Source organism: Diplotaxodon limnothrissa, linkage group LG10 (assembly GCF_057381915.1).
Source record: "Diplotaxodon limnothrissa isolate DT_005_m linkage group LG10, D_limnothrissa_male_GT1.1, whole genome shotgun sequence".
Taxonomy (NCBI): Eukaryota; Metazoa; Chordata; class Actinopteri; order Cichliformes; family Cichlidae; genus Diplotaxodon; species Diplotaxodon limnothrissa.
This window is the reverse complement of record NC_140605.1, coordinates 13265108-13291689: the sequence shown is the minus strand read 5'-3', so window position 1 is coordinate 13291689 and position 26582 is coordinate 13265108. Positions and strand designations below refer to the sequence as shown.

Genomic DNA, 26582 nt, shown 5'->3' with positions numbered 1-26582 from the left:
ATGTCATGTGCCTGCCTGCTTCAAGTCCTCCACCATAATCCCTGTCCCCAAGAAACCTAGGATCACTGGACTAAATGACTACAGACCCGTGGCTCTGACATCTGTGGTCATGAAGTCTTTTGAGCGCCTGGTTCTCTCCTATCTCAAGACCCTCACGGCCCCCCTCCTGGACCCCCTGCAGTTTGCATACAGAGCCAACAGGTCTGTAGATGACGCCATCAACATGGCCCTACACTTCATCCTGCAGCATCTGGACTCCCCAGGAACCTACGCCAGGATCCTGTTTGTGGACTTCAGCTCTGCCTTCAATACCATCCTTCCAGACCATCTCCGAGGCAAGCTTTCCCAGATGAATGTGCCTGATCCCATCTGCCGGTGGATCACTGACTTCCTGTCGGACAGGAAGCAGCATGTGAGGCTGGGAAAGAATGTCTCGGACTCCTGGACCATCAGCACCGGCTCCCCTCAGGGCTGTGTTCTTTCTCCCCTGCTCTTCTCCCTGTATACCAACTGCTGCACCTCCACCCACCAGTCTGTCAAGCTAATCAAGTTTGCAGATGACACCACCGTTATTGGACTCATCTGGGACGGGGATGAGTCTGCCTACAGGAGGGAGGTTGAACGTCTGGTGTCCTGGTGCAGCCACAACAACCTGGTGCTGAATGCCCAGAAGACAGTGGAGATTATTGTGGACTTCAGGAAGCACACAGCCCCACTCCCCCCCATCATCCTGACTGACACCCCCATCACCTCTGTGGACTCATTCCGCTTCCTGGGTACCACCATCACCCAGGACCTGAAGTGGGAGCCCACCATCACCTCCGTCATCAAGAAAGCCCAGCAGAGGATGTCCTTCCTGAGGCAGCTGAAGAAATTCAACCTGCCAACACGGACGATGATGCAATTCTACACTGCAATCATCGAGTCCATCCTCACCTCCTCCATCACCGTGTGGTACGCTGGAGCCACTATCAGGGACAAACAGAGACTGCAGCGTGTTGTGCGCTCTGCTGAGAAGGTGGTTGGCTGCAGACTCCCATCTCTGCAGGACCTGTACACCTCCAGGACACTGGGGCATGCAGCTCGGATCACAGCTGACCCTTCTCACCCTGGACACAGTCTGTTTGACCTGCTCCCCTCAGGCAGGAGGCTCCGGTCCATTCGCACCAGAACCTCTCGCCATAAGAACAGTTTCTTCCCCTCTGCTGTTGAACACATGAACAATAATCGTATGACTGTTCCCACCACTAACACATGACCCTACGCTGTGTCACTGCATCATTCCATGTTTGGCACTGATCACCACCTGCACTCATGTATATATCATGTATATATCTATCTATCTACTTAGCACTTTTAATTCTTATTCTCATTTTTATTTTCATGTCTATTTAAGCTTAATTTATAACAGTATGTTTGCACTGAAGCACCGCAGCAATTTCCTAATGTTGTAAACCCGCTCAACATTTGGCAATAAAACCCTTTCTGATTCTGATTCTGATAAACACACCAGTATAATAAGTGCGGCTCGGCTCGTAGCAGGACTGCGTAAACAGTTTAGGATGAAGCCATAGTTTTGGTACTTTGCTTACAGTTTCGAACCATCCACCTGTGTCAATTACAGATTCGTTCATAACATCTTGCAGCAATATCTTTGTAAGGAAGGTTGTTCTCATTTGTATGAGCCACATAAAACAACAGGGTAAGAACACGTTATGGTGAAGTATGCGTCCATTTGGGTAGTAAAAGGAGATAGGAAGTACTTTTGAAAGAGGGTGTAGAGGATGTTGTGCATAGGTTAAAAGAGAGGCAACTGATCTGTTGTGGTGACCCCTAAAGGGAGTAAGTGAAAGAAGGAGAAAACCTCATGGCCTTTCTTACTTTTAGATTAAGTAACACTAAATTATGCAGTTTTACTCAAAATGATGCAGAACTGTTGAGACATATATTTTCATTATTTTATTACTGCCACCCTGGGTGAAGTTTTCTGGGCGATGCACAGTCATGTTTTACAGCCTGACATGTTTTCATGATGAGATGTTTTTGAAGCACACATTTTTGACAGACTTATGTATTTAAATAGTTCATGCGTAAACATTAATGGTATATTATTCACACGTGTTCACAAAAAACCACAGAATGTATCGGTGTTATACTGAAGCTGAACCTTGCACACAATTCCTTGAAAATCTAAAAACTGAAAAAGCTCCATTCATTGGCTTAGATAGAAAGACTCATGGAAAGGTTGAGAGCATGTCTGAGTCTCAAATAACCACCAAGGTGAGGTCACTATTTTATTTGGGAAGCTGAAAATAAATACCCTATGCTTTCCTTCTTTGTAACTAGCAAAAAATGAACAAACAAAGATCACGTATAAACTTCTTTTGAAGTTTCTCACCGTGCACGGCTGGCTGACACAACACCCATCATCACAGATCACAGCAGCAAAGCTGTGATTGTTATTGGATTTTTGAGTTGTGGCTTCACATACTCGCTCACATACGTACATTCTCAAGGTTCCCTCGTGATCTCCAGTTAAATTGAAAAAAAAAGTTCTCTTGCCGTTTGCTGTGGTTTGTTCAAATATTGCTTTTGAGAGAATTGGCAGCTTATGTTCACTTCGTCATTGTTTGAAGAGGACTCTTTGTGTGTGAGTGTGTGTTTATGTGTGTGGTTTGACTCCACGATAAAGCTTTTTATATATAGAATAACAGTGGAGGGATGGTGTAGATTTATTTCTCGTCACGTAGAGCTATGTGGTCTTTGCCCTGTTCATGAATAGCTATTCACCGGGAAAATTATAAAGGAAAATGATGTGCGACGACTGGCAGACTCACACGGTTTCTCGCAGGCAGTTGCAAAAGAGTTTTCTTTGCAGACAAAACATCTATGTGGCCTGAAAATGATTTGATATGCTGTGGTGTCATTCTCCCTTCTGGCAGCATCCCTTCTGTTACGGTCATGAATAACGAAATTCATTATTTAATAGTCAGTCCGCTGTGAAATACAAGTATGTCTTAACCCACTCGAAGCATTTGGCCTTGTTTCCCCTCTGAGGAGTGATTTAGAGACACACATCCTGTGAGAGGTCTATTAGACAGCATATCTTTTGACAGATGAAGTGAAGGAGTGGGGGTGTTGGCCTATTTGATCATGCTTTGGATGCAACTCTCACAACAGAATTGTTTTAGAGTGTTACATGCTACCTTGTCTTTAGACATAGGAAAAACCACAAATCAGTCTAACTTTGTACAAATGCCTCCAGAACTGATCTGCAGGAGTGTGATCTGAACATGTGCTTCAGCTGCCTTTTTCAAAAGGAGTTAACCTTTCCTGTCACATAAATTTTCTTCTGTTTATATGCCACCCTAGAAATAATGCAGATTTCTAAATAAAGCATTGTGCAAAAGCAAAGAGCCACCTGTTATTTCTTTATATTTTGATTGGAAACTGAAAAATAGGTCCAGTGATTTTTGTACAAACAAGAACATAGAGTATATAGGGCAAAAACAGAGTTTTCACAATTGTAATGAGCTTGAAAGTCAATCTAAACTCTCTTAGGCAGCTTTCTTCTTCAGGAATAGTTCTCCAAGGGTTCTTGAAGGACGTTCAAAGCTCTTCTTTGGATGTTCACTGTCAGGGTGATCCCACACCGCTTCAATAATGTTCAGGTCTGGGCTCTGGGCAGGACAATTCTAGACTGACAGATGTTTGGACCCCAGTTGCTTTGACCTACAACACAGCATTTAAAAGCATATCTGCTTATCCACTAACATCTCAACCATTTTCATTGTATGTGAAGTATGCATGGTATGCATGAGTAGTGACCTGTAATGCTATAGCTGTAATGTAAAATAGCAAACCAGAGAAACTCAGTGAGGTACAACTCTTTCAGCCTCAACCAACTGCATATACTGGAGTGACTCATTTGAGCTGTTGCACCCTTAGCAGTTTACCCATGCAGATATTACGCACTGAACTAAAGGTGGCGCTGCAGCGTCCACTGATTGGTTGGACTGAGGAGAAAGTAGGGGACAGGTACGACTCAGTGGTGCGCCTCTCAGACCAACAAACTTTACGTGGTCTCTGTGGCTGACCCAGAGACCACGAGTCACACAAATAAGCCGAACAGTGGTGTGTGAAACAGCCAAAATGTGATCTTCAAAACGCCTTAAAATCTTCAGTTGTGTTGCACCCACGCGATAATCTACCTGTAGTGTTGGTTGGCCGAGAAACCCCCAAACGCAGACAACTGAAAGGCTGGATGGAGGTCCAGCCACGCCCCCTTACGGTAACCCTATGGAGAGGGCGGTATTGGATGGCACTTTCCTCCAATGACGTCGTGAGAACAGGCGGGGCTTAAAAGACCGCCTCCGCTCTTCGGCAGACTGCAACCAGCCTGCTCACGTAACTTAATATAGTATGTGGACCAGTGGGCGGGGCTGTGAGCGCGGCCGCACACTGGCTGCTGCCGGAGGCTCTTCATTCAGCCTGCATGAGTCCGCGGACAGGAGGCGGACTGACCAGCGCGCTCTAATGAACGTGTGAGGTTTGTAGGCTGGGTCACCTCAGCAGCGTGCTGCAGCCTAAATACAGACAGCGGCAGGAATCGTTAGCAGACTGCAGTGCAGTTTCACATGTGAGCAACTTTCTGGAATGTAACACGTCTGAGTTTTATTTGTTAAAACCCAGACTCACAAACACATACAGCCGCTCCTGTTTGGATCATTATTCGGCAGAATAAGGTGAGTGTCCGGCTTTGTGCTCGTTACTTGTTACGGTTGTTATAAATGTGGCTTCAAATTGGAAACTTTCAAATAATAATAATATTTTAAAAAGTTGTTTTTAGTAGCTACCCTCTTCTCCTGGCTCAGTCTGCTTCACAGTGTTTATAATATCAATAGATGGTATATCTGCTTCTTTATGTCCCAATCAAACACATACATAACTGTTTAGACTGTTTTTTTTTTAAATTTCTGTTTACTAAGTGAAGAAAGTCTTAGTCCTTTAGTGTGTGTTATAATCATTATATTGTGGGAAGCTGTGTAAGAATCTTAGTAAGTGCAGTAACTACTGTATAATGGAACCTATGTGCTGACCTAGCTCTGAAATGTCAGTTTTTTCCATATGGAGACACTTGACTCCATCTGAAAAAGGAAGATTCTTGTGTGTGTGTGTGTGTGTGTGTGTGTGTGTGTGTGTGTGTGTGTGTGTGTGTGATTTGAAATATGAGGAATGAAATATGAATGTGGCTTAATTGGCACGAACAGACAAACAAACTAGAGTCTGATAAGCCAAGACACTTGTCCTAGTAAAATCAGCTCTGATATACATCTGAATGTCTGATCTGAATGACCGATGCTATGTCAGTCACAGCTGTAGTTCGGGGACCTGATGCGAAACAAAACCCAGAGCCAGGGATCCGGGGCATTTTGGTTGTTTTTTATCTTTGCTCCAAAGTGTGCTGCTGTCAGAGTCTAAAAGATTATCCTGTGTGTCCATCTACTTACACTCGTGTTGAGGCTTGTGCCATTTTTCCGGCTTGCTGTGTCAGTGCTGAGGTTGGCCCAGGAGCCATGAGCAGTGATGAGGATGTGTGCTGACAGCTGAGCGGGGCAGGATGAGGCTGTTCCATGACTGACTGAACTGGGCTGTTCATTGCACCATATGCTCCTCTTTATATCGTGCTGCTAAACATTTGGGCCTGCCTCATGACTCATGCTGTCTTCTTCTCCCTTCAGCCAATTCTAATCCTGCTGCTAAATGGGACAATCAGAACATTGTTACACGGTGAGCTTGAAAACGTTGTGGATTCCACTTTTGGCATTAGGTCTACCACTATAAAAACAGTATATAGGAGTCAATCACAATCCTTTTACAGCTTCCAGTAACTGACAGGTATCATGGAGAAGGCCATCCACTACTTGTCAGACTAAAAAATTTGGCTTCTGGGTGATAAACAAATGTAGAGTGAGCCTGGACCAGACTGTGTGGGTGTTTCGGGTTTTTTTGTGTGTGGTAACCCAGAAGACTGGTTTGAGGGTGTCAGGTAGTGGGGTTTAACCATTAACAGTGCTGATCACCTGATACACGAGTCTGTGCACAGAAGAAAAAAGGGAAACCCAATCTGCTAAGGTTCTGCTAAGATGTGTTCGTGTCAAACAAGGATTTCAGAGTTTTGAGAAATGCTGCCACAAATGTTACACATCTGTTTGTTTTTTTATAACCAACATTTATTGTAATGTAATTCGCTTGCCCTGTACTCAGTGGAATGGCAATTTGAGACTTTTCTGCTCTCAAATTGAAAGTTTTCTTCTCTAATCTTCTTCATGTGGTCTTTTTTAGTTTTAGTCTCCTCCCCCGGAGACCTTTAAATGCAGGGAATATAAGTTATATTATAAGTTCTATCTGGATTTATTTCACCTTTAAGTATAAACTGAGCATGGGGCCTTGTAGACATTTCTGTCCTGACATATAACTCTGATTAGTGTCTGTGATTTTTTCTTCTTCTTTCATCTCTTTGCTGAAACTATGCTGTGGTGAAGGTTAGTTAACTGATGACACATAGCCTCTTCTCTGATGTTACAGAGCATGTTGTGGGGAAAGTAGGTTACTGGGCCATGTCCTGCAAGCTTAAACTGAAAGCTAGTCTGAATATTGCTAGAGCTGCGTAGTGTGACTGGGCATGCACAAATGGTGTAGGTCTGTGTTACAGCAAAGGGACTCCTCCTGCTTTCTGTCTCTTTAAGAAAACAGAGCCGCGCTCCACATAGAATGAATGTTGAATGTTCAACCCATGATGATTCATCACAAACACATGAAATGGGGTGTAATCTCACAACAGGTTGATTAATAGATCAGAGGTTGCAAATAACCAAGTCCCGCTTACCTCCGAACACCAGAGGTGTCATCTTTTTGTGTGTGATTAGCTCATTTTGGCCTTATTGTCTCAGTACTGACATTGACTTCAAGTCTTATCACGGTGTTTTGCTTTTTTCTTTAACAAACCATATTGATATAAAATCTTCCACAGAAAACTAGAAGGCATACAAATACAATGTAAGACTTTAGGTTAGCCAGTTATTTCCACAGACATCAAGAAAAGCAGACATGAGCACCACAGTGGCATGCGTACTTGGACAGAGCAGCAGCCAAAACATTTAAATAGGTAAGTTCGAGGTAATAAAACAGAAAAAAAGCTGAGAGAGATGGGAAACAGGCTCCCTGACTACATGAAAGAGGCATTCAGAGTATTTGTAATTTCCATCAGAGCTAGACTTTCACTGCTTCTTACCAACAACAGCTCTTGTTGTTTCACTTCGACTTTTTCATTTCTCTCAAAAGCTTTTAAGGACACAAAGCGAGATATGCCAATTTTGTACAGCTAACAGCTCCTTGGAAATAATTTTGTTAGTGTAAAAAAACAATTTTATTCATGTTGAAAATGTGCTATGTTTTTCTTTTTCATAGATTCACCTAAAGAAATGGGAAGAAAATGTGTTTTTCAACAGGCTTCTATTAAAGTTCCTAAAGATACTTGTTAAAATTGATTATTTGCTCAGTTGTCTGTTATGTGAGAACACAACTGGGTCATCCTTTGAGTTAGGTCCATTTTTATGCTTGATTGTCTCAGTGTGAAGTGACGTAATGAATTAACAAGAGAAATGACTCCTCTTTAAAAAACCTTCCTAGCCTGGAGAACTGCTACTCAAATCCAAAAATTATAAGAAAGGCTGGCTCCTTGGAAGCAAAATATTGAGAATTGAAGGGTTGTTAAAGACTTTTACAGTCTATAAATCTATAAATGCAACTGACTATCGCAACATTGTTCCAGAAATGCTGTTGTTTGTGTTGTGGTTTGACTGAGACTTCTCGTAATTGGCCCCATTGTCCATGGCTCACTTGTCTCCTACAAAAGCCACAGTGATTTTTAATGAACTTCCCCAACAGCCAATCAGAATCAGAATACTTTATTAATCCCGAAGGAAATTAGGCAATTCTGTCGTAAACACCAGGGTGAAAAAATGAAATTAGTTTATTTAAAGTGTCAGTCAAATTGTTATTATTATTATAGTATTTTAATTAATTTGTTTATTTTTTAACTATATTATATTAAAAATTTGATATTTATATATATTTTTTCACATCCAGTTTTATGTCTAAGTTAACTATAATAACCTTGTTTAGGACAGAGCTGAATGTTAAGGAAGTTAACTAAACCTGAAATCACTGTGGCTTCTCTAGGAACTTCCTTCAACTGTAGTTAAAGTTTAATGACCATAATCTTACAACCAAGTGACCGAAGGACAATGGAGCCAATTACAAGAAGTAATTAACTCAGTCAAACCACATGACAAACAACAGCATTTCTGCAACAATGTTATTATAGTCGGTTGTATTTATGGAAAACATTTTTTATTTAGATACATGTACAGTGCAAAAGTCTTGAACCACCTTCTTCTAAAGAGCCAGAATTTCTTGCTAAAGCAACACCTTTGAATTCTTAATTTGGTGTCCAAGTCTAATGAAGTTGTCAAAGGGAATAGTTTTATTGCTGTGCACTTGCTGACCCCGATGTTACCCCAGATCATATCAGCTTTCTGTTAGCTGAGCTTTCTGATGTTGCGCTCTATTGCTCTATATCTTAGTAGTTATAGCCTTTCATTTCCTGGAGATGTGTTTTGGATCTTTGTCACAATGACAAACAAACTGAGCTCAGACCATGATGTTATGTTAGCTCTGCTGGGAAAGCAGTGTTGCCATTAATTTTGAACGAATCTCCAACAGCTGTCAACAGCAAAGTCTTGCAAAGATGCAGCAATTTGAACCAAAAATCTCAAATTTACACTTATGAGAACAAAATGCAGTTTTTCATTGGTTCATTCAGGGTATTTCTTTGTCCTATTGTGTCTTTTTATTACTTGTTGGAATTGGTAACCCATAGGAATCAACCCTTAAGGCCCAGTTTACGCAGTCTCATCCGAATATTTGGTGTTAATGTGTGTCCGCTACTTGAACTCTGGGAAGTAATGTGTCTCTAATGTGAGATGCTGGTAACTCTAATGAACTTATCCCCTGTGGCAGACATAACTCGTTGTCTTTCTCTTCCTGGGATTGTCCCCATGAGGATTAGTTTCATCAAGGTGTTAGTTGGCTTTTGCAGCTGAACTTGGGGAAAAAAACCTTCCAAACGTCTTGAAATTTAATTGAACTTTATATCTTAAAGTTATAATGGAATTTGAATTTTTCAGATTAATGGTTCTTGCTACAGTAGCTGAATATTGTTGTTGAAGCGAACATGTTTATGTTTTAATGGTAAAATCTGTACAGAATCTATAATCCTAAAATTCAAATAGGGCTGTTTCTTTAAGGCCCAATTATAATTGGTTAATAAAAATATAGAAAAACCACAATTATGATTTATATCAAACCAAGTTGGGTGCAAACTGGAAAAAAGCAGCGAAGGCTTACATTTGAGAAGCTGGAACCAGGGAAATTGCTTCAGTGATTCACTATCAAACTAGAGGGCATCATCCTTGGTCTGAGACAGCTTAATCAAGCAATATCACACAAGAGTGAGTGCTGTTTATTGAATATTAGTACAGCTCTGAATGGTTTGCAGGGACAAGGCCACAGCCATGCCGATATTCTCTAAAGCACTATGGCCTTGAGTGAGATATTGCTATCTCAGGTATAAAATTAATTTAAAGTAATAAATGGCAAGAGATTGTGCTTTTAAAAAAAAAATATATATATAGTGTGGTTTATTTTTTGATGTATTCGCCTCAACCATACGCTATTAAAAATGGACTGCTGCCAGAAAATACATAAACACATTAACTTGTCGGCTCCTTTGTGTAGGCTTTTTTTTTTTTAGTGGAACTTTATTTCCACTCTTTGCCTCAAGTTCCATGTTACATGATTTTGCTAAGGCACTGATTCTCAGGTTATGGTTGGTGTAAGAAGTAAGTGTCTTTGCAAATTCTGTATACCATCTGTCACAGCTGGGCAGAGAATATTTCAGAGCCTTTCTGTTGCAGACAGCTGGCTTTAAAGCAGCCACAATTTAGCTTTACAGTCAAATATAGGCGAACAACTATATTTAGCAACTTTGAATGCATGTGAAATGTGTATTGTCCAATAAAAATCAGTCAAATTACTTAGTTAAAATGATTATAAAAACATTGAAGTGACGCTTACCCTTTAAAGGCCAATCCACAGCCTTTATTTGTTGGCTTTAGATCGCTGTTGTCCGGTATTTCTGATTCTTAGGTAACATATTTCAGAGAACAATGACTCCTGATGGGAAGTAAGAAATGGTTCCAGTTGAAAGCTTATACTAAATGGTCCATGGGATCACATGGCACACACCTTATCATTTCCTTATATCAGTGCTGGCATATTTTTGTGACAGTGATAATGAAATTGTTATACTGACTCTGTGGAATTCTGCTTATTTCCTCTGATAAAATTTGTTTAGGAATCAATAAAAGACCCAGTTAAGAAAGTGGCCTATAAGGATAATCAGTGATGGCAGAGGTGTCAGTACAGTGTGTAACAGTATTTGGGTTAAGGCCAAAAGCCACTGTTTATTTACACCATTTATTGCTACAGGGTTTATCTTCGATGGTGCTAGAAGCAACAGTCGCCATTAAATTAAATTAATACCAAGTGAAACTGACAGTTTTAAATTATGAACTTCTCTAAATGATGATTTTTTTCAGGTTTTTTGTTTGTTGATAATCTTGTGCGGCCTACTGTGTATGTCTAAATAATTTCTATTTGTAGTGTTTGTTCAAACTGTTATAGTTTTTAGCAAACTTTGCAGACACATCCCAGTCTTATTTTCTCTGTTTTATCATCTTTAGACTCTTTTGACCTGTTGGTCTGATGTGCTGTTTGGGAATTTTTAGACTTGTGAATTCTTGATCAATCTCCAGTAAGAAGATAATGTGGAAGCATTTATAGCCGTAAGGGCAGACATAAGACAGACATGTAGACTGTTATCATTAATCAGAGCCGTTCCCTTTTGTTCCATACCCCTCTATACCGAGGCCTGCTTGCCTTTTTCTTCCTTTGGCCAGTGGAACTATGTTGCACATGACTCCTGAGAGTATGACTGGTATTCATGTCACCCTCTTTGGCCTTGTAACTATGACAGACAAAATGTTCAGCAGCAGTTATATAACTGCCTCTACTGACGTCATCGGCCTTGCTGGTGTCACTGAACTCTTGCTCTAAAGCACACAGTGATTGTCCTCAGTAGCTGCAGGCTCAGAGCCATTACGCCATCATTAAGACATTTGGCTTTTTCAAATCTATTTATTCCTTTTATAAAAAAGAGAAAGCTTTCCTTTTTCTGGCACTGAGACCAGTCACATTATGTGAATTTGCTTCCTCTCTTTTTATTTGTGGCATGAAATGACATTACCTGAAACTAACGTGTGTGAGAGCTCCTCAGTGACACTGCACTAATACTGACCTTTCGGAAAGGTTTTTATGGTACTTCATCATTCAAAGGAGTGAGAATCTACATAAATGAGGTTCTTTTAGAAGCTGTTATCATCATCTGAGTGATGATGATCACCCCCCCCCCGTGTGTCTCTAAAATATAGCTAATTCACAGGATGTAACATTTATTCTTGCTTCACTACAAAAGGTTACGTTTAAGAATCGGGTGTGGCCACACATTGTGTGTCAGATGAAGAAGAAAAATGGGCCTCGCAGTGTGTGTGTGACCTAGATCTAGTGATTCAGATCTCCAGTTGAGGGTGTTGGCTGCATGTGCATTACAACGTTGTTTGCTTTAGTGGAGTCACAACAAGATCGTGTCAGGTCTGATGGTGAAATGAAAAGGGCCCTCCCACACACATTTCTTTCTTCCTTTAATGTTAAGTAAGCCATATGTAATCTGTGATGTCATGGGGCAAAACCTGAACATGTCCACTGATGGCGAACTGGAGAGTTCACATAGTGCTGTGATACTTGAATTTCATTCTTAGTCTGGGTCCAGCCAATGAGTTCATTACACTTTCCTACTAAAACTTTCCAGTTTCCGAGTTTTTTTGTTTGTTTGTTTTTAATTTAAGTGTTTAAACTTTTTTACTGATTTTCACTCACTGTCCACTTTATTAGGTACATCTTGCTAGTACTGGGTTGAACTCCCTTTCCCATGCAGCACCACCTTAATTCTTCATGGCACAGATAAAACGAGGTGAACTCAATGTCACGTTTAAGAAGTTTGAGATGATTTGAGTTTTGAGAGATTATCCCGTAGAAAGCCATCATCAGGGTACACTGTGGCCATAAGTGGTTGGACAATATTCATGACCTCATCCAAGCTTTCATGTTGTTTTCACTCCAAACTGACCCGACCGTCTAAATGTTGCAATGCAAGACTCATCAGACCAGGCAACATTTTTCCAGTCTTCTCCCAGAACAGTGGAAAGTAGCATAAGAAAGGGCACAAGGCATTTTTGCCCAGAGTAATGAAACACCTCTTCGTTACACCCAGAAAATTTCCCCTCACTGGAAATCTCCTTTCTTCCCTTTTCCGATGCTCGATTTGAACTTCAGCAGGTCGTCTTGACCATGTCTACGTGTAAAAATGTGATTGGCCGATTACATTTTTTCCATTAACGAGTAGTTGAACAGGTGTACCTAAAAAGTAGCTGGTGAGTGCATGCGCATCTTAAGAGAAACACAGAAACATATGATAAAATTGATGGAAATCTACAGGAAGTTCTATTCCACCATCAAGAGGAAGCCAAAAAGACTTTTTTTCAGTTTTTTTTTACAGAGCTGGCAGTGATTTTAGGTTTCTTGAAGGACACTTCATGATTCATGAATTATTGTCACATTAAAGCATGAGTAATGTGCACACATAGTTCCACTCAGATGCAATGGCCTCTTTAAGCTTAGCTGTCTGAAAGAGAGAAAACCAATTGTGTTCCTTTTCATATTTGCACATATACACTGTAACAAAGGTTTATGCTCACAATAAACATGGTGGAATTTCAGTTATTAAAATCAATGTAGGTACAAGAAATCCCTTTAAGCCAAAGGTTCTTTTGTTTGCGAGGTGCAGCCAGTCTGGAGAAAGTTAACAAAAAGAGAGGGTAAACAAAGCTAAAGTAGCTGCACCTGAACTGCGTGGCATGCACAGCTACTCCAAGAAGTCCAAGAAGACAAATGTAGTGTAGGAAAGAAGCATTACAGGTAAAAACATAAAAATATGAAAACTAGTCATTATGCGAGTTGTTTTCCAGAGACTTCTGATGATCCAGCCTTCTGTCATTAATAATGTAGATGTTATTAATTCACTTTCTCAGTTGACTGAGCATCCATCCTGATTACGTGTTAACATTTGTACTACTTTTAAACCACTCATCGGATGAATAAAAGATGCACGATGAGCAGGTTTTGTATCCTGTAGTTCAGCTGAAATGTTAAACTGCCTAAAATAACATGAAATATTTTCATGTAGCTCAAAAATAATCAAATCGAATCAAATATCTGCAGTCCACTGCTTTTTGTTTCGGTAGAATAAGAATTAGGCAGAGTGGATATTTGGCCATAGAGGAAGCCAATATTCAATGTGTTTTAGTCTTTCCTCAAAGAGAATAATTTATAAGCTGCTTTCTACTGTTCTGTGAAACTTAAGAGAGGTTTGCGTGCTCTCAGGAGGAGAGCCTTGAAGATATGGAAGCCATCGTTTCATAACCAGGAAAATGAAACAGCAATAGATAGGAATGGAGACATAAGGTCATTTTTTCCATGGACTCTTTGCGAAAGGCTATTTAAGTTCACTTCAGAGTCTGTGCATAACAGAGGGGCCGGTTGCAGTTTCATAAACACTCACTGGTGAATTCATAACAATGACGTTCGGGTGAACAGCTCAAAAATGCTTCATTTGGAGGCGATGTTTAAGAATGAGACAGAATCTAATCAAAGATCTAACCTGGCATCCGAGCTTGAGTGGTGAAAAGAAAGAGCTCCGCTGCCCTTTCCACCCATGCCCCAGAATGGTGACCCACATATTTGCTCACACTGCCTTAGGTAATTGCATCTTTTTTTTTCCTGAGCAGCAGCAGCAGGCAATAACAGGCTTGGAGTAACTGTGATTCATTTGGAATTGTTGAAAGAATATAATTATATGAAAATTTGAGAGTGGATCTACCTGGTGAAAGGATGTTTGTTTTATGGGACTGCTTTCTCATTGAAAGGACGCGACCACCCACATTCACCACACACTCCGTGCTGTGTGGTGAATGTGTAATTACATGGCACTTTTGACTAAAGTGTTACCAAAAAGTAAACGTGGAATATATGAAGAAGAAAATCTACATAAAATATGCAGGTTGACTAATGGTTGACTAGGTTGATGGCTGTGAGTTGTGAATTAGTAGCTGCGAGGTTGATGTGAACTAGGATTCATGTTCTTAGCTGATTAGCTGATTATTCAACAGGTGCATTAACAGGTGCAGTTAGGAAAACAGGGTAAAAGAACAGTTTTTTCCCCCCACAGGTGTGGATGTGTTAAACTGCTCTGAGTAGAGTGGCGTTCAGCTGTTGCCTGGGGCAGGATTAGTGTGGAGCTTCTGTATGGTAGTGATGGGCAAAGCTTGTGGGAAAACTCTCCCGAGAAGGGACATAATGAATTGTTTCTTTACTGTTTTCCTTTTTCATTTCATGCATTTGAATGAGCTCTAAGGCTTTAGCCGTGGTGCTCCATCTATACTCAATTACACGGTGTGAAAAGTCATTGAGCATCACCTCCGGATGTGATTTTTCTTCCTTCTGTGAGACAGAGCTCACTATTTTGAAGCATTAAGCCACATATGTCTTGAAATTCTTTTCATTTGTTCTTCTTTAACAAGTGGCGTTGAGGTAAATCGTTTGTAGCCTGTAGCTGAGCCCACACTAACAAATTTCTGCTAAAACGAAAGCAACTGTTGCACACTGATAACATGGTGGTGTAGGTCGACACAGCAGAAAAGTGTCAATGATGATGTCTTTAAAAAAAATAGCAACAGAAAGCTACTGTCCCGTCTTACTGCAGTGTTATTTTCATTTGAGTCAGAAAATAAACTTACTCGTGTTGCATCAAGTCACTGTGTGCCACACCGAGCACACAGTCCATATAAAGAAATTTAAAATTAGGTGAAAACTCCTGTAGCAACCCAAGCAAGTGACCATAGTTTATCATAGTTTAAGAAAGATGATACATGAAAATATTGACACAGGGCTGATCAGAAAGACTAGTGTATTTAGAGGTATATTTTACTTTATTTTACAGTAGAAAAATATTAATTATGGAAGCAATAAATGTTAGTATATTGGCAATGCAGTGGCTTATAATATACACTTTATTAGGTTCACTTTTCTAGTACTGGATTGGACCCCTTTTACCTTCAGAACACTTTAATTCTTCAATAAACTGCGGGAAACCTTCCTCAGAGATTTTGCTCCATATTGACATGATAGCATCTCACTGCAGATTGTAGGCTACACATTCATGATGCGAATCTCTCGTTACATCACCTCCCAAAGGTCATTTGAGTTCAGTGAACTCATTGTGACGATCAATAAACCAGTTTCAGTTGATTTGAGCTTTGCCACATGGTGCATTACCCTGCTTGAAAAAGCCATGAAAAAGATGGGTGCACTGTGGTCATAAATGGATGAACAATACTCGGGTCGGCTGTGGTGTTTGAACAATCCTCAAATGGTACTATGGGGTCCCAGCGTTTCATTTTGTTTAAGCCAAATTCGGACCCTAAAGTCAAGATATTGCAGCAGAAATTGAGACTCGTCAGACTAGGCATGTTTTGCTCAATGTGGTGAGTCTGTGTGAATTGCGGTTCTCTGGGGGTAAATGCCCTGTTGATGCCAGAGGTTACAGGAGAAGGGCCCAAGCTACTCAAGCCGATAGGAAGGCAGCATAACTCAAGACAACCACTCATCACAACCAAGGAGTGCAGAAGAGCATCTCTGAACAGATCCAACATTGAATATACAGTATGGGCTATAGCAGCAGAAGATCACACAGCGTCCCATCACTGCCAGCTAAGAACAAGAAACTGAGACTACTGCTCTCTGGAGACTTCCCTTTTTCAGATCATTCTCTATAAACCCTAAAGATGGGTTTGTGGAAAAATCCCTGTAGATCAGTAATTTCTGAAATACTCAGAGCAACCTCTCTGGTCCACTTAAATCAAATTTCTTTTTCATTCTGACGATCGGTTTGACTTTAGCGGGTCATCATCAGACTATGTTTTCATGCCCAGTTTTAGTCATGTGATTGGCTGATTAGATATTTGCACTAAAGAGCAGTTTCAGCATGTGTACTTACAGTATTAAACTGTAGATTTTGGCACATATACTGTAAAATTAACAGTGACATGCTGGAAAACCTTGATGCCAGTATTAAACTTTAGGTTAACATGTACATTTATTGCGAAGCTTGTATCTCATCTGTTGTTGTGGGTTGAGAGTGAGTTAAAACTGCTGTAAGGAGAAATCAAAGCATGCAGCCAGCAAGGTTGCTTTGGCACTTTATTAATAGTCAACAGTATAACAAATGACTTCCTGAGTTATGTATGAGAAATCTTGTCGACCAGAAGAAAAATGGAAACCGGCAGCTTGATGGGCATAGCTGGGAGAAAGTAGACACTACACATTGTTACCATGGGAACACAGAGTGAACAGCAGTGCCACCGTCTAATTAATGAAAGTCAGTGCTTCAGCAGAGGGCCGCAATGACATCATCAATACCAGCAGCACAGATGTAGAGAGAGGCAATATGGCTTAATGTCTGAGTAATTATACAAATAGTCACTTTTCACTGATGAAGCTGGAAGCAGTCTGGAAAAAGGTGCAGCATGTAAAGAACGCAATGATGTGACTTCATTATGGAGTGACGCCTGCTTATGAGCACTAAATGTCATCTCATTATCCAATAGCATGACCTACATAAAAAGAGCGCCACTAATCTCTATGTAGGCGGATGGTGAATAATGCAGTAAAATGTGGGAGATCTTTATGAATCTTAGATCTTGTTGGTTGCTGGCAAGGTAACAATGGACTTCAGAATGTTTCTATACAATCAGTCTGGCATCCTGTACTATCTGCTCAATGATTTGGTACTGTAATGTGTGTGTAGTGTGCATGGAGTATGCTATAGAAATAAGAACACAACACAGATCTTTAGCTGCTTTCAGTTATTTGAAAGTCTTTCATTTGCTGACTTATTTATTCATTTAATACACAACCGTGTCAGGAGTTTCTGTGTTAACATGTCATTAAATATGTAAATAGTGGTCATCACTTTATATGAGAGTTAACAATGCAAACAGGACTGCAGTATAGCACAGCAGTGCTCAGAGCTAAACGCTACTGTTAGCATATGTTTAACTGATATATGTTAGCATTAGGGGTGGGTTTTTATAATCGATTCATCGATTAAAATCGATTCTGGCTTGGATAACGTAAAATCGATTCATTAAAATCCTGAATCGATTTTTTAATATAAATTTATTTTGTCCGAAATGCCAGAATCTCTGGTGACATCTCACAAAATTTCAAGAACCACCAAACAGTAAATGAGAGCAGGTACAGGGATTCTGCACATAGACTTAAACACACAGCGCGACCCGCGGATCAGAATCAGTTAGATGTCGCCTTTCTCACAGTTGGGGCTGAAAGCCGACAGCTCGCTGATCCGGGTCCGCGCTTTGTGTTCACGCCCTTTATGCGCTGATTCTAAAGCTGTTAGTTTGATCTCTCTCCAAACAATATTGACCGAACCAGCAGCTAAAGAAGATCCAAACGCTTCACATAAACATCGTCATGAATTCACTCTTTTACTGTTTTGCTTCCATTGCGATGCGCAGCTCTCTCTCTCTCCCTCCCCCCCCCCCCACCCTCTCTCTCTCTCGAACAGTTTCGCTTTCTTCATTATTCGCTTGCTTGTTACGCACAAGTCTACCGCTGTTTACAGGCTGTCGGCCGCTGTTTTTTTCCCTTTTACATTCTTCCGAAAAGAAAACCTCATTTCTGCTGTTCAATACTGAACAAATTTAAACTTTTTAATATTATTCAAAATGCAAAATGCTTAGCCGTGTGTCTAATAAAACCACTGTAACTTCAGAGGTAATGTTCATTAATTAATGGTTTTCTTTCGTTTTTGATGTACTGCAGAATATTTTTATAAAATCCCAGGCCAGGAAAATCACCTTCATGTTTTTCTGTGTTTTATCTTCAGCTACTTTGACACAAAGGCATCTGCTGTGATGCTCACACCTTGGATAAAGTCTTGCGAGTGTCAGCTTCCTTTTTATAGATTACAAAAATATGTAAATGTTCTGATCTGAATTATACTTCTGACTGTCAAAATTTCCCAGATTTAAATCGAATCGAATCGAATTAAATCGAATCGTGGATCGAATCGATTTGGGACCTTGTGAATCGGAATTGAATCGATTCTAGAAATCAGTGACGATACCCAGCCCTAGTTAGCATGCTACCATTTGCTAATTAGCACTAAATTCAGCACATTTGAGAATTACATGAGAAAAGCCATTTTGGCCCAGTTTTGCAATATACTGAAAACATACTATTGCAGTTTACTCTGAGAATCTTCAGAAGACTAAATCTATATATAATTAGGTCAAGGGCTCACCAAAGTCACTAAGAAACATTTCTGGGAATCATTACCCAGTCAAGACAAACAACCGCCAGACCTGATTGACCAGCACTGTCATCCTTAAAACTAAGCCACTACACACAGCAGTGGTGGTAATTAGGTCAGAGCGCCACATCCTTGTTAGATTTGCTCTATCAGCCCAAAGAACATTATTCGTTTGGCACCAACACTACTCATTCATGGAGGGGCACATTTGGAAGTATTTGTGCTCTAAAATGTTTTGGCGAGAGCTTCAGAACCTACAGTGTCAGACCTTTGAAAAAGACAGTCCCAGTGCTGTGTATGCATTACTGAAGCTTGAGGAAAAAATTAATGGAGCATTAAGAGACAAAGCAAGCATGTACTTAACGGGAGTTAGGTGGTGGAGGAATCCTAAAGTGAAGCACTCTGTTTAGGAAAGAAAAAGTACTCACTGACTTTGGATCTTTTTTTTTCTGATACCTTTTAGGGCATCACAGTTTCAGAGTTGACAGATGGGTAAATCTGAGTGTACCTTATGCAGTTTATTAACTTCATTTTGCTTAATTTCTGGATGGAGTTTGTAGATTTTTACCAATCATAACCCCATGAAGCCTCTGAATACCTCTGTGTGGTCTAATTGTAGGTTGTTTGAACTCCTCGTGACTGATTTATCCTCCAGGACTTCTGTCTGTTTCATTCACCATCTCATATGAGAAAAGTGTCTTTTACAGGTCTGATCACAGTATAAGCAAACCTACATTTTGCAATCTAGTTTCTAGAGGCATATTTACAGTTGATGCTTGAAGCTGACTCTTAATAATTATTTACTATTATTCATGCTTTTAGTCGGAAGTGCATCGGTTTGCTTCTTACTGTTGCCAGACTGTAAGTGAAAGTACATTTTATTCTAGTACTTTTGTGAAAGTGACTTAAGCCTCCAGAAACCATCAAAATTATCTGCAGTAACAAAGCTTTCGTTCTTACTTTCGCTCGCTTTCTTTCGTTCTTGAGCAGGCTGAAATTGCACGCGTATAGTTTAGTTTTCCGTTTTTGGTTTGCGTTAGCACACAGCGCATTTTGCATAGTTTCTTTGTTTAAGTTGAGCCATCTCAAACATGTAAATCGTGCTGTTTCTTCTTTGAGATGGCTGCATTAACGATAGCTTCCTCGGGATACATTAACAATACATCATTCTTGCTATGTTTTCTTCTATTTTTCTTTTTTCAACTTGTCAGCACTTCCTTTTTCCCCCCAAGGTTGAATTAGGTCACATTAGCTGTGCTGCATGCTCTACGACTTGATCGGCTACATTTCTTCAATATAAATAAATCCATTAATTACAACAGGTAGTGACTAAAATTTAAGGACAGTTCACCTCTTCCCAGCCCTACCTACCAGATTTGTCATCTACCTGACTTTCAAGTTTCTCAGTCGTGACAGAAACTAGAGCAACCAGTGTGATCACACTATGGGAGTAACACAGAAAGGGACAGCACTGAATGCAACACTGAATTTGCTCAGTGCCGTATGGGGGTGTCAGAGGTGCACTGTGCCCTCCACTTTGTTGGATGCACTGTTACAAACTTTAGTTTTAAGTAATGCAGACCTGTCAAACTAAGCTGTTCCTTCTGCTGTGTTTTATTTGTATTTTATTTTTTTAAAATAGTATATCTTTTTATTCATAGAAGATACTTAGGGGTTCTGCAGATATCCTAGCAGTTCTGCAGTCACTTTCATAAGTGCAGGACTGAGGATGTTGCACAAACTACACAGATGTTAGGTGTGCAAGAAGTCTGTGAAACTGTGTAGCTGCAGTGGTGCAGCCACTATCAGGAGTGGTAATACAAGGCTTTTAGTTTCAAGGTTGGTTAGCGCTGACAAATCACAGCGGAGTCATGCCAACGATGCAAGAGTCAGTTAAGAAGGTTCAATCACCTGATGGAGGATGTTTATGTCTCCAGAGAGGCTTCATGTATAACTTGGCTGGCAGAACTGGCATCATCCTGGTACCACCTCATGAGCCAGTCACTGAAATTGGGACTACTACAACAGCTGCAGGCTGCATCAGCTGTGTGGAAAATGTGACTCATTACATTAAGATGGTCATTGAGACAAGTGGTCTGCATATCTACCGTGGCCTCAAATGTGCGTCTGGAGTTCAGGGACATCTGGAGAGAAATTCAAATCATAAAACATCACGACGACCGGCCGAGCCAGAAACAGACGCTTTGACTTTGAAATTATGTGTCCATGTTTTTTTTTTTTTAAATTCCAAATACTTTTTTCCTGTCTGGGTTAAAACATTGATTTTCTTTTGTTGTCACCTTAGCAATAAAACCTGTATGCTTTAAAAGCAATGCTGGGAAAAAAGGACCCAGAAGGACCCACAAAATATAGAAAACAAAGTAAAGATTTTCATGTCATCTGTTCAGATTATTTTACTGAAACTGTTCTCTCCTCAAATTTTTAATATTTTCTTGCATTTTACAAGTTGCTCTGTTTTATTGATTTAAATGGATTTAGCAAAACCTCTTCAAAGTACACGCTGGCACTCACAGGTTAACACTCACACTCTTCATTATGAAAAGCTCAATTTTTCTAATTAAGAACATGCACTTAAAGCTCTCTGATGTCAAAGGCTAACTTGTCAAAGCAGTTGACACTCACTCTCTAATGAGATGAGGCACAACAGGTGACAACGTTGATTCTCATGTGCTCTGTGCTCTTTATTCACACGAGAACTGGCCTTGATTAAAAGATCTTCCATTAAAGAAACATATTTATGTAACCCAAAGTATTTTAAATAAGAAGGAAAGGATAGCACATCAGTGCAATCAAAGATGTGGCTATTTCCTACTGAAAAATTTTGGTTTTTTTAGTTATTATTTTACTTAACATTGTCTAAATAATCCAAAATATGGTCTCCTCAGTTGTTTGTGAGTAAGCAAGCCTCACATGCAGTTAATAATGTAAACCATCTATGTTGCTAACAAGTACAGTAGAGCTTGATATTTGGGAAAGTATAAGTGTAAAAAGAGTCTCACATTTACACATTTGGCACCTACCGTAATTGTTCACGATTACTGTTTTGAAGATTATGGTCTTTAAAGATCTTTAAAAATTAAAGGTGCATTCAGAAATGTCATAGGGAAACAAAAAAACTAATTAGTCTACCTACCATTAAGTTATTAGAAATCATTTATCAAGTAATGAGGGCTATAATCAGTAGCAGTGAAATCGTGGCTTTAGCCACATAGACTAAGTGGCATCTATCCATACAAAAGCCATCCATACATGTCATGTTAATAAAATTTAGGACTTGGTTAAAATGGCTGGTGTACTGATAGGCTTTGTCCAAATAGTACAATTAGATAAACTACTGATATGACTGTGACAGTCATATAGGCGTACTACAGTAAAACCTCTGCCTCATTTTTTAACGCTCCAAATAATTTATCCATGTAAATGCTCTCTTTGGTTCTTTTAACATTCTCGACATGCCCACATCTAGCTGCTTGTGAAGCCACTTGACAGACACAAAATACTTGGAGACTGTCCATCATTAAAGCTTGAAATTAGTCATGTAGACTGCTGACCCACATTTGGGACTTCAGCTGAGGAGAGAAGGGAACCAGGAAGTTTAAAAAAAAAACACACACATAGGAAGTGTATGGGGAAGTACTTGGGGGGCAAAACAAAAGTCTACAGCGTCTTGTTTTGGTTATACATTGAGGTGTTGTCATCTTTCTGTATGGCCTGCCTCCTTTCACCCTGCAGATTTAAATAAATGGTTTATAAACTTATAAACAGGGTCAGACAGGCTAATCTGCTCTGTGTTGCTGGCAGGGAGGAGGCACCGTTCACCACCTCCTCCTGCCCATGTGATTTGCCTTAATATATCAGCAGTACCTTTAAGGTCAATTTGCAGCATGCCATCACCCCCTCCTATAGACTCCTTCTTGTGAATGTAAAACTATATCTTAGTAGATTAAAGGTTAGGCTCCTATGGCCAAGTCTCGGTAGGCTTCACAGTTTCAAACAGTCGGAAAACTGCGGTGCAAAAGCCACATTACAAATCTACTCTTCTTTGCATTGCTCTAATGACATTTTAGTGGGTTGTTATTATTCATTAAGCACGTGTTAAAGATTGCAATCTGCCCCCTTCCTTCCCGGTCACAAGCGCAGGTTTCTTTCGGTTGTGTTGCACAGCATTGCTGCTTATGCTGCTGCTGCCTTCGTTACCCGAGTATTGAGCTACCAGCTGACCTACTTTCTCTGCTCTCAGCCACTCGGTCCTGTTTACAAGCCGCTGCCAGCGGAGGATGTGGAGTACAGACCCTGGAAAAGAGAGAGAGAGAGAGAAAGACCGCAACTACAGAAAAAAAAAAGCCACGAATCAGAAATTTGGTCCTCTGTTGTTGATAAATTAGGACTGTCAAAGCCGCAGAGAGCTCACCGGCGATTAATAACAGCACGTTATTAACTTAAGGCGCTGTTATGCAATTTAACGCTTTCAGCGCTCTCGCTTGGTTAGTCAGAGGCTGCTGATTGCGCTCGGCTGCTATGCTGTAGTTTTTACATTTTTTTCTTTTAAAAATGACTAGTTTGGTTAAAGTTAAGTGTGGATTCGGATTTCTGCTGGAGACCTGTTTTCAAGGTATGTGAGATTTAACTTAAGCTTTCAGTTTCGCGTCACTGTGACAGACGAGCGCAAAATGTTGTCATAGGCTGCTGCCACCCGCTTACTCCGTTTTATATGATCAAAGTTCACGACTGGACTCTTTTCCCAATAAAAGAGAGGTGGGCGTGTTTATTAGACGGAGCACAGGCTGATTTGGCTGGTTTGGGTAAAATCCAGGTGTCCGTATGTTTGACAGCGTTAGCGCTCTTGAATGCTGCTTACATGTTTTCAGCTCAGAGTCATCAAGTGCCCTGGTTACAAGGCTGAAATAACCTATTTTTCCCTCCACCCGTTGTGCCCCCGATGATGACATTAATGGCCAAAACACCAAAGGGGTTTTCGTCATTGCTTCCTCTAAGACGCCACAAAGAAAAATGTTAAATGTCACCGGAAAATGTATGCTTAGATAATTTCTCAGCAGGCTTAGGGTCAGGCTGATGTTACCCAACCTGGCAGCTTTAAGCCTACTGGAGTTCACATTTCTCTGACAAACCCACAGGTCTTCGAATTCACAGTCCAGTCAGGGCTTTTTGTTTATTTATTTATTTGTTAATATAATTATTTGAAACTGAAAGGGATTTCTTATTAGAGCAAAGCATTTCCACTGTTTGAGTCTACATCAAGTGTGGCAATGCTATTTATTTACCCTGTACATACTGGGAAGTTAAAGGGTCAGTGAGGGCTGTCAGTGGCCTTTCCTCTGTTTTTCATTTATAGGTTTGCAGCCAGTTGAAGTGCTTCCTGCTTTCTTATCGGTTAAAGGCAGCTACACCTACACTGGAAATCATAACACGGCACATTTAGAAAGACGTTTTTATATGTTATTGAATGCATTTTGAAACAAGTGTTCATGTTTGCATGTGCTCATCTGTGCGTACAGTATGCAGCGTTACACGTGTGTTTGATAAATGGTGGTGAGGTTGTACGCTTTCAAATAACCAATAATATGAATGTTGTACAGTCATGACGCAAATGAGAAAAGGGTAAATGCTGTGCAAATTATTTCAGATTTTATGTAATCTAGGCTTAAGCAGCAAGACCTAGATACATGTTAAAAACGTTTCCACACTGACTGAAATAAAGCTTGTCCAAGCCCAGTTAGTGTTTACCTGACGGCTTGAGCTGTCAGCTCAAACCCAGATGCAGGTGGATGTGGTCAGACAGTTTAAACCTGCAGACGAGCAGATAGTAGTCGTCCAGCGCCAGAGCCACAGAACAGCTTTCTGTGTGGAATACCAGAGTAGTTGTGGGGAATGGTGTTGGCTGTCAGAAAACCTGCAGAGAGACTTTTTCTGTTGCCTGGTTCACTTTCCTGTGTGTTATTCTAGGGTTGCAAAAAGTTATATATAATACTTTTGTGAGTCATTAGGCCTACTCAGCTTATCATGACACAGTTGTCCTGGTTATTCAGAGCCGTGGTTTATCTTTTTTCTTTTTTAATTGTAACCTTTCAATCTGGGAACCAGATTCTTGATTATTTTTGGAGGAGCAAATAATTTATATGTTTATAGCATGTCTATGTTTTTCACTTGTAACTGCATAATGTAAATGTATAACAACTGGTGGGTGACCACCGTGCAGTTTGTATTTCCTAGCTAATGTCCTTTTGAATTCATTACAGATATTTCCTCGTGGCTCCATAGTGCACTGCTTTCCAGGTTTGATCCCGGGAAAAGCACACAATTCCCCTTGGTGTTGAGACAGGAAGGGCATCTGGTGTGAAAATGCTAAAACATGCGGCGCTATCTACTGTGGTGACCGCTTGTGAATGAGGGAGCAGTTGAAAGTAGCTACTTTATTACATCATTATGTTTTTTGTTTGTATTCTAAAGAGGTTTTGTGCATTTAGCAAAATCTGTATATCAGACAGATAAAGCAATGGTGCCCCCATCTTGGGTTTTTAATCAAACAAGAGGTTAGTGTGCTAGCATATTAGCAAAGAACGTACACATACCTTTTAATTAGGGCTAACATATAGAGTATTGGAGCAGGCTTCTTGGTCAGATTGTTAATACTGCATAGCAGACCACATTATATGTAAAGTAATTTGATTTAAAGGCACTAACAGTGGTGCAGTGAGAGGTAGGGCTGGGCCATATTATACCGTTCACGGTAATACCGGTATAATGTTAGGCAACGATAGGAAAATGAAATATCGCGATAGAATGGGAGTAAAACGCGCATGCGCAGTGCCTTTGTTTTCATACGCACATGGCCGATTGTTGAGTGAAACAGATGAACCAGAATTGGTTTGTAAAAATGGTGCAACTGGTTTGGTGTTTGTCCGTCAGATACACGACAAAGCACATTTTTTTGCAGAACATGCAAGCGGCCGTTGTTATTGTTGTATTTGTCGGACTAAGATGCTCTTAAATCTGGGAGTAATCTGGGTCCTAAACTCCGTATACTTCAGGTCAAACAACACTGCAGCATCACTTAGAGTTAAAAACTGTCTAAATTCTTTCATCTTTAATAAAACGATCAGCATTGCTGCTTTACCAGGTGTAACTATAAAGTTAAACTTCCAGGCATCCATGAAAACAAAAGTTATTACATTTAACGGAGTTAGAAGTTAGCAGGAAGCTAGCGGAAGTTAGCTCGCTAGTTTCGCTAGTTACCTAAGCATGATATAGCATGTTCTGACTGAGAGATTTCTGAAAAAAATCAAACGTACAGCTCTGCTATCACTTCCAACATAAATGAAGACAGGAAACTAAACAGCAGTGACGTTTGTAGGGTTACTGAAGTTGGGCTAGCTGGTATATAATGATGTGCTACGTGATCGCTAGCGACACAGCTATGTTAGCATAACATAAACAGTGAAGCTGGAGGACGAACACTAACACTTTTCCACTTATAAAAGTTAACGTGAAGGTTCTTCATGGTTAGAGACAAATGCAATCGCATGGCAGGATGCTGTAAACGGACCAAACTTCAGTCAGGAGAACAACTGAGATAATCCATCCACAATACGAGGTTAGTCATTAATATACTGCAACAACATGGGAATAGAGCAGCTGCCAGAGAATTCAACATTAATGAATCAATGGTACAGAAGTGGAGGAAGCAAGAAGAATGAGTTTAATAAAGTTTGATTTATCTGACTGCTTTGTTTCGCTTAATGTGCCTTATAATCCCGTGCACCTTATGGTCCGAAAAATGCGTACTGCACCTCTTTTTAACTTCAGTGGATATTATACATGGTTATGCTCAGGATATGTCAGCCCATTTCTA

General features: G+C 40.2%; 1 protein-coding gene across 4 annotated transcripts in view; it reads left to right on the top strand.

The window, feature by feature from the left end:
* The first annotated feature begins 4496 nt into the window (after positions 1–4496).
* Positions 4497–26582, top strand: part of npas2 (neuronal PAS domain protein 2) — a 45116-nt gene continuing 23030 nt past the window's right edge. For 2 of the 4 annotated variants that reach the window (XM_085364405.1, XM_085364408.1), the window contains exon 1: positions 4497–4745. The gene's annotated coding sequence lies outside the window, so the exon portion shown is untranslated. Of the gene's footprint in view, positions 4746–18324; positions 25431–26582 lie in introns of those variants that run through there. The other 2 variants (XM_085364407.1, XM_085364406.1) reach the window with 2 other exon arrangements.